Source organism: Triturus cristatus, chromosome 9 (genome assembly GCF_964204655.1).
Source record: "Triturus cristatus chromosome 9, aTriCri1.1, whole genome shotgun sequence".
In the NCBI taxonomy this organism is placed as follows: Eukaryota; Metazoa; Chordata; class Amphibia; order Caudata; family Salamandridae; genus Triturus; species Triturus cristatus.
Window position 1 is genome coordinate 1,148,683,031 of NC_140592.1, and position 16,153 is coordinate 1,148,699,183.

The window sequence follows — 16,153 nt, forward strand, 5'->3', positions numbered from 1 at the left end:
GGGATGGTTCTGCAATTGATACAACAATCGCGGGAGCGCTACCATTTGTAGGAAAGTGGCTCTATATATACTGTTCCCTAATAGGTACAGTGTGTATAGAGTCCACAGTCCCCAGAGGTTTGGCAGAGGCTAAAGTTAGATATAACCTTACTTTCTAAAGTGATAGCTTGGTCGAGCAGTAAGGCAATATCAGAGGACAGTGTAAAGCATTTGTTGTACACACTCAGTCAGCAAATGATCTCACACACTCAAGAACTGAACTCTAGGCCAATGGTTTATATATACAAATATATGGTTGTTTTATTTTAGAACCAACAATAGGTCGCAAAATATACTTTCTCAGAATGAGATGCTTTAGTTAAATACTTTGCAAAAGACAATTGACTTGGAATGTAATAGTTACAGTTTGTTGCAATAGGCAACACAATTTCAAACACAATAATACATTGAGTTCAATGGGAATTTTAAGTTATATGCAATTGATTACTTTCAGGATTACTTCTCTAACTCCAGGAATGGATCCTATATTCAGTCCTGGGACAGTTCTTGGAAACCAGTGAGTAAATACGTTTTAGTTACTGTTGTGATTTTTAAGCAATACTTTGGCATTTTAAAAGTTGACACTTAGAAACTTTTTCTGATCAAATTACCAATGTTATCCTATGGAAGGAAATTCACTTTGCAGGTAAGTGGGGTTATGGTTACTTTTTCTAGGTCAGTGTTGGATCCTTGATCCAGCACTAGTGTACCACCTGTAAGCAGTTGAGAAACTGCATTTAAGTTATACAGGCGATTTTAAGGAATATTTATAAGTTTGCAAAATCGACACTTAGAAGACATTTCACAGAAAAACAGTCAATGATTCCCTATAGAAGAAAATTGAGTTAGTGGTAAGTACTTTTCAGGGTCAGTGCTGGGCACCAAGATCCAGCACTGGGATCTCTCCTAATAGCAGGTGAGTATTTCCGTTTTCGTTACTCGGTTGATTTTAAGTGAATATTTTAAAGTTTAGAAACTCCACACTTAGAAGAAATTTCAGAAGAAACCAGTCAATGTTACTCTATGGAAGAAAAGTGAGTTATCTGCTTTTGGGTAAGTACTCGACTGGCAGACTCAGGGGTCTCCTAGGGTCAGGTAAGTACAGTTGTTACACCCTCAGCGGCTCAAGGGCAGCCGGGTGCAGAGGGAGTTAGGCCCAATGTTATCCTATGGGAGGCAGGGGGGCCTTGGTTGGTGGCTGCTGACTAGCAGGCCACGCGGCTGTGGGAGCTGGGCTCCTGGTCACTTGCTCAGGGCGAATGGGGAAGTAGGTAGGAGTAGAAGTTGCATTGCCAGGGCCACTCGGGCAGCTGGGTGCAGGGTCCTTTTGAGCCTTCGGGCGCTCAATGGATTGCAATGGAAAAGCTCAAGGACGAACAAAGGCTGCAAGCTCGGGGACGAAGATTCTTCAGGTGTGACCACCACTTTGAGAGGTAAATTGGGTAGTTGGAGGATAGGTAGGTACCCAGGAGTCGGGCACAGGGGACCGCAGGGCACCGTGTGTAGGGGTGCCTTTTGGTGTCGGGAAATCTTACACTCTGTTGATCGCGGATGGGGGGGTCCCTGGTTCTAAAGCTGCTGGCGTAGTCAGGAGCGTCGAGGTGGGTCCTTGGGTGCCGGATTCGGGGTCAATGTCGCCGGGGGGACGTCCTCTGGGTCTTTGTCCACTCCAGCACAGGCCAGGCTTGGTGGGTGTAGAGTGTGCAGGGTTCACGGTTCCTGGCTGATGCCAGGGGTTAGATACTTGCTTTGAGCAGAGCCACTGCTCGTGGGAGTCCCAGATGCTCAGAGTCACAAGGTAGTCAGGTCCTTCGGGGTTTGTGAGGTTGCTGGCCACAGGAGGTGCCGGGATTTAGCAGGTTCGAGCGTCGACGGGCCGGTAGGGCAGGGGCCAAAGCAGTTGGTGTCTTCCTCTTCTTAGCAGCTGCACGACAGGTCTTCTTTCTTCTTGATCTTCTTTGCTGTTTCGGAATCTGAAATCTTAAGGAAGGAAGGTTCAGGGTGCCCCTAAATACTAAATTTAGAGGCGTTACAGGTAGGTAAAGGGTAGGGACCACTGGGTCCCTGCCCTGGGGTGGGTACACCCCCTATCCTGCCACTCTCCTGTGGGAGGGGGGCAGTGGCCTAGTTCTGATTGGGCAGGGCTTCCCATCTTCAAGATGGCGAGAGCCTGGGGACGAGCTTCACCTCGCCTCCCCCACCTGAGGGGTGGGGTTGGCAGAGGCTGGCACACCCCCTGTCCTTCCTTGGGGTTTCCGGTCAGTCTTCCCGTCAGAGTGGGGGTTGAGAACCGGTAGGGGCCAGTTGCTGGGTGCAGCAAGTGGCCTGGAGAAGCTCACAAAGGCGGCATGCCTTTGAAGCTTCCCCTTGCCCATCCTGGGGAGGAGACCTAACACCTCGCCCAGGATGTGCATTGTTGCAGGCCCAGGAGAGCGGATGGCTCTCTACCCAGGGGTCCAGCAACATGTCTGCTGTGTAGCAGCCTAGGCAGCCCCTCAGACCAGACATGGATTGTAGGTTAGGTTCAGGGGGCATCTCTAAGATGCCCTCTGCCGTGCATTGTACATTAAATCCTGCACTGGCATCAGTGCGGATTTAATGTGCTGAGGAGTTTGATACCAAACTCCTCAGTCTTCAGTGAAGTCATCATGGTGCTGTGGAGTTCGTGTTGACGATCTCCCCGCACCTTATACTCTTAAATGGCAGCACTGCACTTACAGTGCCCAGGAATGGACCTGGGTACTGCAGGGGCTCAGGGCTCATGCTCCTGTGCCCACACCACTGGCATAGGGCACCCAGCTAGAGGGGTGGCTGTTGTATGCCAGGGCAGTGTATATTGTGGGTATGGCACACAGGGATGTGTGCCATGTCGACTCTCTGTTTTGTCCTGTACCCAGACACTCAGCCTACAAGGGTAGTGTGTTTGTGTTAGGGTACAGGGCCTCTAAGGGGGGCACAATAAGTGCTGCAGCCCTTAGAGGCCTTCCCTGGTCACAAGGCCCTGGGTACCATTTACCAGGGGCTGACATGTGGCCAGGGTTTGCCAATTTGGGTTTTAGATTTTAGGATAGGAACATAGGCCCTGGGCACCTGATTGGCAAGAGTCCAGGGCACACTCAGTCAAAGTACATTCAGCAATTCAGCAAAAAGTGGGGGCATACCATGCAAGTAAGATGGCACTTTCTCACAACCGGCCATAGATGGACAAGGGCATGTGGGACCAGGTCTTCATATCCTCCTGAACCCGCTCCCATACAGGAGCTAGGTTCCGCTCCCAAGCCGTGGTGGGGGACTTCCCAGTACCCACAGGGTGGATTTCCGAGGGTTCATATACAGACCTGATGTTTCCCCAAAGATCTGTATGATATGCAACAACCGGGGGGCCGTTCGTTCCAGGTTAGTAAGAAAAAACAAAACATCATCCACACATAGGGTGATTCGATCGGAGAGACCATGTGCCCATTCGAAACCAGACACCTGTGCGTCTATCCGCACCCAGGCAGCCAAGGGTTTCATTGCTAGAGCGAAAAGATATGGGGACAGCGGACACCCTTGCCTGGTACACCGTTCGATGAGGAATGTAGAGGAGACGAAGCCCTCGCCCGCACTGATGCCGTTAAGTCAGTATACAACAGGGTCAAGTAGGACAGGAAACGCGGTCTGAGGTTCAGCCGCCGCATGAGCGCAAATAGATATACCCAACTCAAGGAGTTAAATGCCCTATCCATGTCCGCAAACAGGAGCGCTGCCCGTTCCCCCAGCCCCTGAACCGTCGCGACAGCCACATGTGCTCGCCTAATATTATGGCGCGTTGCACGCAGGGGCATAAACCTGGCCTGGTCTGGATGTACCAGTAAAGTTATGTGGGGGCGGAGGCGGTTCGCCAATGCCTTAGCTAATATCTTGGCCTCCACGTTCAGGAGGGAAATAGAGCGATATGATGCGTGCTGTTCCGGCGGTCTACCGTGCTTATGAAAGACCACTATTTCCGCATGTCTCCAGTCGCTGGGCAGACACCCCTGGTCCCTGGCCTCCCCCACCACCCCACGGAAGTGGGGCCCCAACTGCATAAAATATTTTTTGAAAAATTTGCACGGAAAGCCATTAGGGCCCGGCACCCTGCCTGTGTTCAGCTCTCCTAGGGCCGCCCCAGCTCCTCCTCAGTAAGTGGACCCTCCAGTTCTTCCCTAACTGCATCCGGCAAGGCCTTCGGTGGTAATCCGCCAAAAGGCGGTCTATGACTTCCAGCACGAGGCACTACGTGGGAGCATATAATTGAGCGTAATACTCTGCAAAACTATGAGCAATAGCCGACGCGCCAGACAAAGTGAGCCCATCCAGCCCCAGAACACCCGGGAGGACCTGGGGGCGAAGCGAACCCTGGCACAGTCGATGTAACATTTTACTACATTTGTCGCCATTGGTAGATCCTACTCCGGGTAGCCAACCACGCCTGGCAAGCCTCGTCTAAGAGGATATGTGAGTAATTCCTGCTGCGCTAACAATAATTGATGCCGAGCCAGCTGCCCCCCCTCTTCCCCGCCGTGCGTCTCCAACTCGAGAAGAGTAGCTTCCGCCCGGACCAGGGCCTCTCTACGCAGTCGTCGGGCGGCAGCGCAAAAGGAGATGTCTACCCCCCGAGTGGTGGGCTTCAAAGCCTCCCAAAGAGTCCCGACCCCTGAGACCGACCCCAAGTTGATAGCCAAATATTGATCAATGGCATCCTCCAGACGTTCACAATAGTCCTTCTTCTGGAGGTTCCAGATGGATAAGTGCCATCGGAACGGTCCACAGGCCCCCCCTGCTCGTATGATAAGTGCCACCGGTGAGTGATCGGAAAGTCCCCGTGGGAGGATATCCGCCGCCACCACCCTGCTGACGAAGACCCGTGGAACAAACAGATAGTCCAGGCGGGAAAAAGAACCATGAACTGCCAAGAGATACGTGTAGCCATGTGTGCTACCATGTATCTTGCGCCAGGGGTCGATCCAATCGAGACTCATCACTAGGGAGTATAATTTGGTAGGGTGGCAGCCTCAGACAGACCCCCCGACCTCCGCCTATCCCGGGCCACATCCATCACATCATTCCAGTCCCCTCCAACCACTGCCAAGCCCTCCGGTATATCTACCCACAAGGTCATGATCTTTTCTGCCAGCCCCCAGGAAAGGGGCGGAGGGGCATAGACACTCCCCAGAACCAAGATCTCACCACCCACCATGCCCTGCACAAACACATACCTGCCCTGACTATCCCCCCCAAGTCTTGACATGTCTGTATGCAACTCTATGGTGTATTAAGATAGCAACCCCTCTGGAGCCCCTCACAAATCCAGAGCGAAAGACCTGTGTAAAGCCAAAGCGCTGGAAATATAACGCCTTAGTCCCCACGAGGTGGGTCTCCTGCAATAACAGTACATCTACGCGAGCGCGCTTGGCCGACTTCAGGATGGCCCCCCGTTTGATCTTGTCGAGTGCCCCTCTAACATTCAGCTAAGGGCTCTAATAAGACCTGAGGCCTCACATGTATTAATCGACATTCCTATGCCGTGCAGGTCCTATACAATACAATGGCAGCATCTGTAAACTTACGCATAACACCTCAGAGTCCAGAGCCCCAGTAGACCGTGCAACAACCACAAAATCCGCCCTCAAAAACTCCACCCAACAACACCCCTCTCCCCCCACCCTTTACCTCCAAAACAGTGAAGTACCTGTCGCGACAGGCAGAGCAGGCTGGCCCCAACGGGAGGTCCCACCGCTCACCGGCCAATGGATCCTTAAAACACAGCCCATTATCTATTGGCCTCCTCTCCTTCTGTGGAGCCCCACGGAGAGACCGGCCAGTACGCGCGCTTCTCCGGTCTATAAGGAATGTTCAGATTCGGAAAAGTACAATGTCATCCTGGTTCAGTCCGCCGATACACGTGGCAATGAAACAGACCCCTCCCGGGCCATTGCACCCGCTGACTGCGAGCGACGCCTAGACTTCGAGCGCTTACCCCCTCTCCCCTTCTGCCTGTGCTGACTCCGGGCAAGCCTGCCCAAAGAAGAGTCAGATTCCCTTCCCGGGGGATAGTGAGGACGCAGGCGCACAGTTTCGTCCGTTCAGTGGAAGACCTCCTCTGGTGTATCAAAGAAGTGGGTGCGGGACCGATACACTACACGCAACCTGGCCGGATGGAGCAAAACGTAGGGGAACTTAAGTTCACGGAGGCGGGCCTTAGTGGCTATGAACGACGGTCGCCACTGCTGTACTAGCTTAGTGTAGTTTGGAAAGATTAAAATACGTGAGTTGTCACGCAACAGTGGTTCCCTAGCCCGGGCCTATTTCAGGATCGTGTCTCTGACGTGGTAATTAAGGAGCTTGGCGATGATAGGCCTCGGTCGGGCCCCCGGAGGGGGCTTCTACATCAAGGCCCTATGAGCACACTCCATCACAAAGCAAGCCGACAGTTCCCCAGGGGGGACCCAGCCCCCAAGCCAGTCCGTAAGGAATCGCTCCATATTCCCCTTTTCGCAGTCTTCCGAGAAACCAACCAAAGCGCAGGTTATTGCGCCGTGCCCTCCCCGCCGCATCCTCTACTCTCGATGCCAGGCCCCGTTGTGCAGTTTCGAGGGACGATTCTTTCTGTTGCAGCATCGCGACCACATCTTCCACGCCCGAAATTCTCGACTCCGTCTCCGTGATGCGGGCAACCGCATTCCTCAAGTCCTGGCGCAGGAGCATCACATCGGAGCCGACCGCCCCGATCTTGGCCTCCAGGGTGTCTCTGGATTGAGTAATGGCGGCCAAGAGGGGCCGCATTGTCAGGTACAGCATGTTGCGACGCCCTGGGCAGCGCTGCCGGGGCCCCCTGGCCCGTGAACCTGTCCATTGTGCTCTGTTTAGTCGAGCCGCCACCTGGCTTGTCTCTAGTCATAGTTGCTCAATCGCTGTCCCCAACCCCGGCTGGGAAACCTTCAGGGGGCGAATATGCTGTCTCTCCCACGGAGGTTGGGGTCCCACACCCGATGGCGTCTAGGTGAAGGCAGGTCACCCCACAGGCCTCCCCCGGTCCAGTTGACCCATTGGAGCCCCAGGCGGCACCCCTGATGCGTGGCACCCGCCCTGCGGCCCGATACGACCGCCGAATCCCTGCTGACACCTCCTCTGAATAGTTTCGGGAGGGTGGGGGGGTTAGGGGGGGAGAGAGAAGAGGGACACTGGGGCCCCAGCGATGGACCCGGGGGGCTACTCCCCACCGCGACCCGATTCGGCCGCCGAATTTCCAGGTATGTCCCCCCCAGCCGTGCCGGATATCCGCCCCCAATTAGGTCTCCTGCACCATCCGGCCTATAGCTGGTCGGGATACCTAGAAATTCTGCGGAGGCCAACCGGGGGAGCCCAGTGGGCCACTCAAACCCCGGGAGCCCACCTTAATGCCGCGCACTCTGGGTCACCAGACGGCTGCAGGCTCCCCCCACGTGGCCCGACAAGACCGCCGGACCCCCAGTGGGCACCAACACTCCAAGTGGGGGGGGAGAGATATGATAAGGGCAGTCAGCGCAGCTGCGCTCTCACTGAGAGCCCAAGATGGAGAGGCTCTGGCGGTCCCGGGGTCCCTCCCTCGACCGGGGGCCCCACGGGTCGCCTCCAGGACAAGCTCACGACCCCAAGATAGCGGCCAGTCGTGCCAGATATTTGCCCCCAATCAGGTCCCTTGCACCATCCGGACGATAGCCGGTCGAGAGGCTAGACAGCATGCTCAGGGTCCTCCTCTTATTAATGTCCCATACGCTGGGTCACCAGACAACTGCAACTCCCCCCCCGCGTGGCCCAATAAGACCACCGGACCCCCAGTGGGCACCAATCCTCTGAGCAGGGAGGGGGGGAGATGATGGGGCAGGCACCTACTTACTTCGAGCCCAAACTGGGGAAGCTCCGGCAGTCTCTCCGCACACTAGAAGCCCCACGGGACGCCGCCAGGACGAATTCGCGGCCCCAAGATGGCGGGCTCCCAGCTCCTCCGCTTGCCTCACACCGCGGCTCGACCAAGCCGCCGACTATGTCTGCAACCCCGCGGGGGGTCGGAAGGGCCGCCAACAGAGGAGGGTGTGCCCCGCTCAGCACATCTCTGCTGAAGCCCGCATCGTCGCCCATACAAGGCACATCTCCACTGTCGCCGTGGCGGCGGCCGGGCAACACGTCAGGCAGCTACGCGACTCCGCGGCTCAGGATGAGGCCGCGTCGCAGACAGGCCGCAGATGCCGTCGGTCACCGCACCGCCGGCGATAGACCGTCTGCAGCGCCAAAAACCGGCTCCGAGGGCAGCCCTCAACAGTCGACAGTGGCGAGATCGACCAGGGACCACATGTGGGACCAGAGAGGCAGGATAAATTAAGGATTATGGTGGGGCTGGAAGGAGCGCGCTCAGCTCACGTCCGCCCTACTGGCCCACCAAGCCACGCCGTAAATGGTGGCTTTTCATTGGTCAATAGGCTTAGTAGTCCCTCCTTAGTACCGCCTTGTCTCTTCCCGTAACTTCCCATGAGGACACCCCCTGTTACATGTGTTGTTACTCCCTAAGTTTTAATTACAGCCTCAAGGCACTATTTTCTTTAAAGACTCCAGGCAGGACACACACTTGGTCCTAAGCTTGGCATGCAGAGGTTACTTAATTCACTAGATCATCTCACATTTATAAGAGACCGTCTATAAATTTCCCTTCATCAGCTCCACGCAGAGTATGACCTAATCCGAAATTAATGTAATCATTCTTTTGTCACATTTCAAAGCTACTAATTGTATATATGGACATAGCTATTTTAATGTACTCGTAGTACTGTCTTGCATGCAATGCATTACAGGTAGGGTGGATTTACCATATCTTCTGCAGGGTGCAGTACCATATGTGACCAAAAGAGATCCCCTTTTAGCCACATATGGTACTGAACCCTGCAGTATGGCTAGTTAACAAAAACATTGCCATTTATAATGCCAATAACTCAAACTTTGTAGACCTGTAAAGGTAGTGCCTTGCTCACTAGGGACCTTTAGGAGCAGCTTTCGGTACTGCACCTAGATATGCAGGGCTGGTGCCTTGCTCACTAGGGACCTCTAGGAGCAGCTTGGGGTACTGCCCTGAGACATACAATGCTGCTTACTACGCAAGCATTTGCAATCCACTAGGTCTGGCATTACTGAAAGTATGAGCTATTGGTGTTGCATTATTATTTGCAATGCCAATATCTCAAACTTTCAGTAATGCGAGAACTATTGCATTGCAAATGCTTGTTTACTTCATTTTCAGCCATGCTGAACAGCAGATGTGCTGCTATTCAACATGGCTAAAGGATCTTAACATTGACCACACCAACAGCTCTTGAATTGGCGAGACCTATTGGCTTTGCCAGTGCTTTTTAACAGATGGCTTGAGGACATCACCTATGAGGTAATGCACCCGTGAGTTTCTCTATAGGCAAGAATATTTTCAGTCTGAAGAAAAAAAGCCAAAAATAAGTGCCCAATTGCACATTTCCACCAGGTGTAGTCCAGCAAATTGCTCACCATGAGAACAGTTCTCAGGAGCTCGCTGTGAGAATAAATGTATAACTGTGCAGCTTGCATAGAATACCACACAGATCCCATGGTTTCTTTGTGAATTCCCCAAAATATACCTATGTTTGCAAGACCTAAATCAACGATGCTTGGATTTCAGACTTTGCCATGAATGTATGACTCGGACGTTTAGTCAGAACGTCAAAGCATTCTAGCGCCCTAGTTCCCGCTGAACATAAAAAGACTATTATAATTGGGCTGAAGTTGGCTCCTAACCCGTGGGCCACTGCACCTACTAAGCCATTTATAGCTACGTCCTTGCATAAAACGTCATTTCTGAGTGCCCATATTTTGTCAAAAAGTGAATACCGCGGTATTGTCAGGTGCAGTGTACAAATGCTCAGATTTTGTCTCAAAACTGTGCAATACCCAGAGACTGACACTACCGCATAAGGCGGCGACCAAGAGAGCACAGCCCTGACTTTGCCAAGGTTTGTTCGTGGCATCTGGTTTTGATGCCAAGCCGGATGGGCTGGAAGATTCCTCGCAGCGGGGGTGGGATAAAGTTGCTTGTTTTGATCCTGTGAATGTAGCGCTAAGTTAAATGCCCTTTGATATTTGAATTTGGTCTGAAGGCTTCGAGGTAGCAAATAAAGGCGTGGGGTGGGGGTTGAGAGGAGTATTAGTTTTTCGTGCTTTCGGTAGATGGTCATGGGGAATAAAGGCATGTTTTGAACTTGCCATCTTTCTTGGTCAGCTCATGCTTGTGTTTGTATCTATACAGTTCAAACCCAGCTAGGCAGCAGTGAAGTGCTGAATACCAATGGATAATTGGAAAGTGATTCGAAATGGTTTTCTTAGAATGAGCCTCAAACATTTTGCATATTTACTAGCCGCGGCCCATCCATAGGTGCAAAGGGCCACGCCCCCTCACCTTTTTCCATAGAAGAAGGGTGTCTTGTCAAGCTGAGCCAAGGTCAGCCTGACAGACACTCTGTTTTTTTTTCAGTTCAAGCAGTCAGAGCTAGACATGCGCTAAGTGTGCAGGCTCCTGGCTGCCAGAGCTGAACTTTGCCAGGCAGAAGATTTCTCAGCCCTGTGGGCGTTACCTCATGCGGCTTGCAAACGTCCCTTGAGGACCTTCCCTCAGGAAGAGGGGTAGAGTCACTGATTGCCTGGGGCCAATGCGATTCAGTTTTAAGCCGTGAAGGGCCGAGTGTCAATCAGTGACAACTCGTCACAGAGTGGGGTAATGTCAGAAGTGTCACTGACCTCATCCCACTCTGTGACGAGTAAGAGGCTGCTACCTTCCCTCGTTGGCTTACCTATGGTCTGCTAAGGAAGGAAGGCAGCGGTCCCAAACCTCCTGCGACCTCAAAGTCAGGTAAGTTTTATGTTTTTGTATCTTTGATGCTTGTATGTATAAATGTCTGAATTTGTTGTAAGTGAGTGTTCCAAATTGGGGGTCGTTGTGTGTGAGTGTGTGTGCGTGCGTGTGAGCAGGGGCGTAACACAGGCCCCCGCATCCCCTGCAGTGCGGGGGCCCCCCGAGCTGCAGGGGGCCCCCTCAGCACTGTACTCATACCAGAGAGCTCCGGATTAAATCCGGAGCGGGGCCCCTCTGTGTACCTTGCAGGGGGGCCCCTTCTGTAATGATGCTAGGTGCTTAGGCTATCAATGGATTTCCCCCAATAACTCTCAGGAGGCACTCAGGATTATGCAGAAGCCTTTATTCTTCCTTTAACTTGTTCTGCCGAGAGAGCGCCGGGCAACACGCTCCGATCGCCGTCTCTACTCGCGCGCTATCGCTCGCGCATGCGCAGTAGCGTCCAGATGGCCGCTACGCACATCGCCGTCCTCACGTAGTGCGCGCGTCAACTAGACCGCGACACTACATATCTCCCCCTTTTCATACCACACAACACAATGTCCCAGACCTAGTGGTCAGTCCATTTCAAAGTCTCTAAACCTGGATGGTCTCACCACTGCTCTTCCCCCCCGGGTGTGTCTTACCGGAGTGGAATATCCTTCTCGGCTTCCCTCTGCGACCGGGCCTCCGTCGGTACCTTTCGGAGTGCCCTGGCCCTCTCTCTCTTTTACCTCACCATCTTCCCGGGTGGTTTCCCCCAAGGATCCTCCACCTGGGTTGTCTCTCTCTCTCTCTTGCTCTCCGCTCATGTTCTCTCTGCGGCCTCCTTCGGACGAGTCTGTGTCTCTTATCGGCCCTTCCGTCGGGGTTTCCCCTTCTGTGTCCTCTCGGGGCCATTGTAAGATCTTATTGCATTTGGCCATGCGCTCATGAGACCACACGTTTCCGTCGCTGAGCAACGCTGCCCGGTCGTACACTTCTTCTACTCTGAGGGGTGGGGAGTACTTGCTTTCTCCCTTCCGCTTTAGGACTGCCAGCTTCACTCTGACCCACTCTCCTTTTTCCAACGCCGTCTCCTTTACCCTCTTGTGGCGGTTGTAGTGTTCCGTATAGATGCGTTGTGCCTTCTCCAGGTTGTGTTGCACCACCGCCGGAGACCATTTGCTGGTGATGGTCTTCTCCTGCCACGCCACATTGTCTCTGGTGAAGGGTTGTCTTCCTCGTAAGATCTGGAAGGGACTGTACCCCGTACCGGTGGGGGTGATACGGTACGCCCATATCGTGCTTTGCACTTCTTTCTCCCAGTCTTTACCCCTCGTGATGGCCGCCTGTATGGAGCCCATCAGCACCCTGTTGAACCTCTCTACTTGTCCATTGCTGGACGGGTGGTATATCGAGGTGTGTCTAAGTAGTATACCATTTCTGTTCGCAAACATGACCCACTTGTCGGAGATGAACTGGGGGCCATTGTCGCTGATAATGATCCTGGGTATGCCTTCCCTGAGGAACACCGCTTTGAGGAAGCGCAGTATCTCATCCGTTCAACTTTCGTTACGCCACTGCGTGTGATCGTTTGTGAATGCATGGGTGTGAATGAGCGAGTGAGTGTTTATGTGTACGTGTGTGACCTGCCCACCCTCCTCCCTGCCAAAATTACCAGCCACCACTGATATTTACAGTTGGTTTTAGAAACCTGGACCAATTAAAGGCGTCTGATTTTGCACACCAGTGGTCAGCTTACATGCAGATAACATTATAACACATGGTACATTACACGCAACAAAATGCATGTTTATTGAGTAAACAACACTTGTAAAGTTACAACTTTTAAGTGGTACCGTTCCATGTCATGGTGTGGTAACTCCATAAAAACATTAGTAAAGACAATGAAACATTTACCAAACAATTTGGCAAGATACCTCAGCATCATACACACAATTGTACTGCAGCTGCAAACTCTCCTGCCACAGCTGAATGATTTCATAAAGGCAGCAGTGGCGATCACAGTGTACATTTAAGAGTAAGACTCGTATGTATTAGATTTCAGCAAAACGGACAGGTAGCTTCACATGCACGGCTTCACAAATCCTTGCAAAGGTCACTTGTCGGTGCTAATTTACACAGGTGATTGTCCTGTAGCCTTGAGATCATGACCCTAAGTCTATTAAACTGGATGAACATAATTGTTTCGACATCCCTGTACTAATGACCTGTCGTTAAACAGCTTGATCACAGCATCGGCTCTTGTTTTCTACTGTTGCGTCTCGTGATTGGTCTCCTCTCACTATCCTTAAACCTCAAGTGGTCCCCACCTTCCCACCCTCCGATGTGCTCTCCTCACCAAGCATCTTCCGCTGTGTGCTGGCGCCAGCCACCGCAGTGAGTTCTTCATCGTCCATGTCTGTGATCTCTTGCCACATCTCCCTTCTCACATACCCTTCCACACAAAGGCTTGCCTGCCATTTCCCAGATAATGAATGTGGGAACCATGGACCTGCTAAATGAAATGGGCTCTAAGAAAACAAAGGGGTGCAGGTTACAGAAATAAAAGCGTGTTTCGTTCTACACTTGATTATTTGTACAAGTCCAAAACATGTCTACGCTTACTTATTTGTACAAGTCCAAAAAATCCCAACCCAGAAAACAGGATTGTGCTTAATGATGGCACATCTTCCCGTCACCCACTGACAGAGTGGATTTTTTTTATTTTTTTTCAAATCATTGTAAATTCGTGTTTCTAAAGAGCAGACTCCATGAACATGGAATATGTCTCATAAAAGGCTATTTGGAACTGATTTAGGAACTTGTGTACAGCTCTCAATGGCAAACAAATAAGGCAGTGGAAGAGGTTTAGCTCGTGTGCGTGGCAGCGCTACCAGGAAGTACGAGTTAACCACTCAGCATGATTGGATGGTGCACTTGTTGACGCACTGCAGCTGCAGCCACATACATCACAACATTCATGGTACAGAAATCAGGATTCAAGTTTTGCCGTGTCTGAGTTTGACTGTCGTAGTTTAAAGATGTGCCGGAACCAGCTCTGACTTCCCAGCTGTGGTTATCACCTGGATTAGACTTCCGGATTTTGGTCGGTTCTTCCCTGTGGTCCAGTCAAAAAAGGTTTCAGCAACAAAATCCAATGGCGTCCAGGAAGTGTAACAGCAGCAGATCCAGCTGGCATGCCACTGCTCTCACCACCAAGGCTCTGGCAAAGCTGATGTACAGTTGCTTTCGCCATTCCATAGGCAATCATACCTGGGGTTCCTGCTAATCCAGCTTTTGCTCCTGCCAGAGTCAGCAAGCCTCCTTCTTTCAGATGTTTTGTGGCCAGGTGACTGGAGATTGCTGACGTCCATACACTCTGTTTCCACATCAGGTCACAGTTCTTGTAAAAGGATTTTGCCTTTGCGGAGCCACCTGCCCATCCTCCTGCAACGCACAAGATGGCATCCACCTTCTGCTCACCTAGAAGGTTCCCGACATCTGCTGTCACCTGGTCTGTCTGCTCGGTAAACGAGTCTGACATTTTCACAATGATATTCGCGCTGGCGTCTTTATTTTCTACCATGTCGATGGAAGCAACCCACCAGTTCCTCGATCGGAAATAGTCCACACATTTAGATCCCAGAGCTCCTCTTCCACCGTACACAAGCACTTTCTGAGCCTCTGCCGCTGCCATTCTGTCTCCTGGTTATCTCCCATGCAAAATAATGTGTGAGAGTAATGTCACCTTACTGATTTGCGATGGCGGCCATTTACACTTGTAAATTGGATTTGACAATATATAAATTCTGCCATTTTTGTGGAATCTAAGCAGTTGCAAGCTCTGTGTTAGGGAGGATTTGTAGGTATTTCTGGGTGGTGTCAACTAAACGGCCACAAACCCCAGTTTGTGTCCGTTCATCTATAATTTGCATATAGTATGCATTTAGTAGTCCACTTTGGAAATACTCCACAGTGCACTTCTGGTAAGGGCGGTAATGAATTTCCAGGGTGGAAATGGTGGCACAGAGAAAGGGGATGATTCCTCTATATCTGTACATATATACACTACTGTTTCTTTGGTCATTAGTGATGTCATAAGCAGTGCATCTTAGCGGTGCAAGTTATACATCAAATATAGCTAGTGAATTTCAGTTGTGTTTTTTTTTGTTTTAAAACAGTAGTTTTTTTTTTATTATTACAAGACCTGCATATAGCTCCACTTTAACATTTGTGTTATTTTCAATACATGTATATGTTTTTTTAACATTAAGTAATGTCTGACGTGGCTAGTCCCTGCTTCTAACACCCTGTGGGCGGCAAAGTGGCCACAGGCCCACCCCACTTTTTATTTATTTTTTTGTTCTTGCTGCACTCCCTCAGGAATCCCAAGGTACCATACGGGGTCTGCATTATCTCTGCGTGGGCCTGTTGTAGGACCATGAAGACCCACTTTTTTTAATTTTGGGCCCAGAGATCCTTCCCGAGGGCTAGATGGGAGGGTATCCCTACCCTGCCCCTTATATCCTTTTTAAATGTAAAGGAAGAGGTGTGGCGCAGCTGGCAGAGCAGCTGACTCTGGAGGGCACGTGGTTTGATCCCCGGTGCCGTTGGCAGCTCAGTTCAGCATCATGTGACTCTGGGTAGTTGCTTTCTTAATCTCCCAGACGGCCCCTAGCGCCTTGAAACCCTTAAGGGTGATATGTTCGCGCTTTACAAATAGGAATTATTATTATTATTTTTTAGGACTCCGGTCCTGTAATGGCGGCCGCAATATTTTGTTTTGTTGTGGGTAGCCATTGACATTGCTCGGTCCCACATATATCCCGCAGGTCCAGCCAATCAGAATTCTATTTTTGCAGTTGTTTCCCCAAGGACTCCCACAGAAACAGATATTACTGTTTTATAAACCTTAATTTCTCTAAAACAGTTGACCAGATTTACACCAAGCTAAAAAAAAGCATGCTTTCTGAGTAAAGAGCTGCCTTTGCCTCCTATAGTGTAATTCTCTTCAGCTGTTTTCTTTGTATTGCTGTTCAATTTTCCTTATTGAGATTGCATGGGGAAAAAAGTGTTTTGATACCACCCATATTTCTCTGAACAGTCTGATGGATCTTCCCAAAACATTCCAAGAAGGAACTGAGGTGCATGATTGTTTGGGGGAAAGTTTTGTGAAGATTTGTGAAATGGTGCCAAAGTTATTAGCAAAACAAAAAACGCTCT

At 51.1% G+C, this 16,153-nt stretch overlaps 1 protein-coding gene and 1 pseudogene across 7 annotated transcripts in view; one reads left to right on the plus strand and one right to left on the minus strand.

Annotated features, from left to right (window-relative positions):
- CAPN3 (calpain 3) overlaps positions 1-16,153 on the plus strand; it is a 496,647-nt gene that overhangs the window by 74,538 nt on the left and 405,956 nt on the right. The gene's annotated exons all lie outside the window — the stretch shown is intronic.
- On the minus strand, positions 12,711-14,641 carry LOC146799526 (dihydropteridine reductase pseudogene; annotated as a pseudogene). Its single transcript, XR_014968933.1, has one exon. The product of XR_014968933.1 is annotated as a dihydropteridine reductase pseudogene (transcript).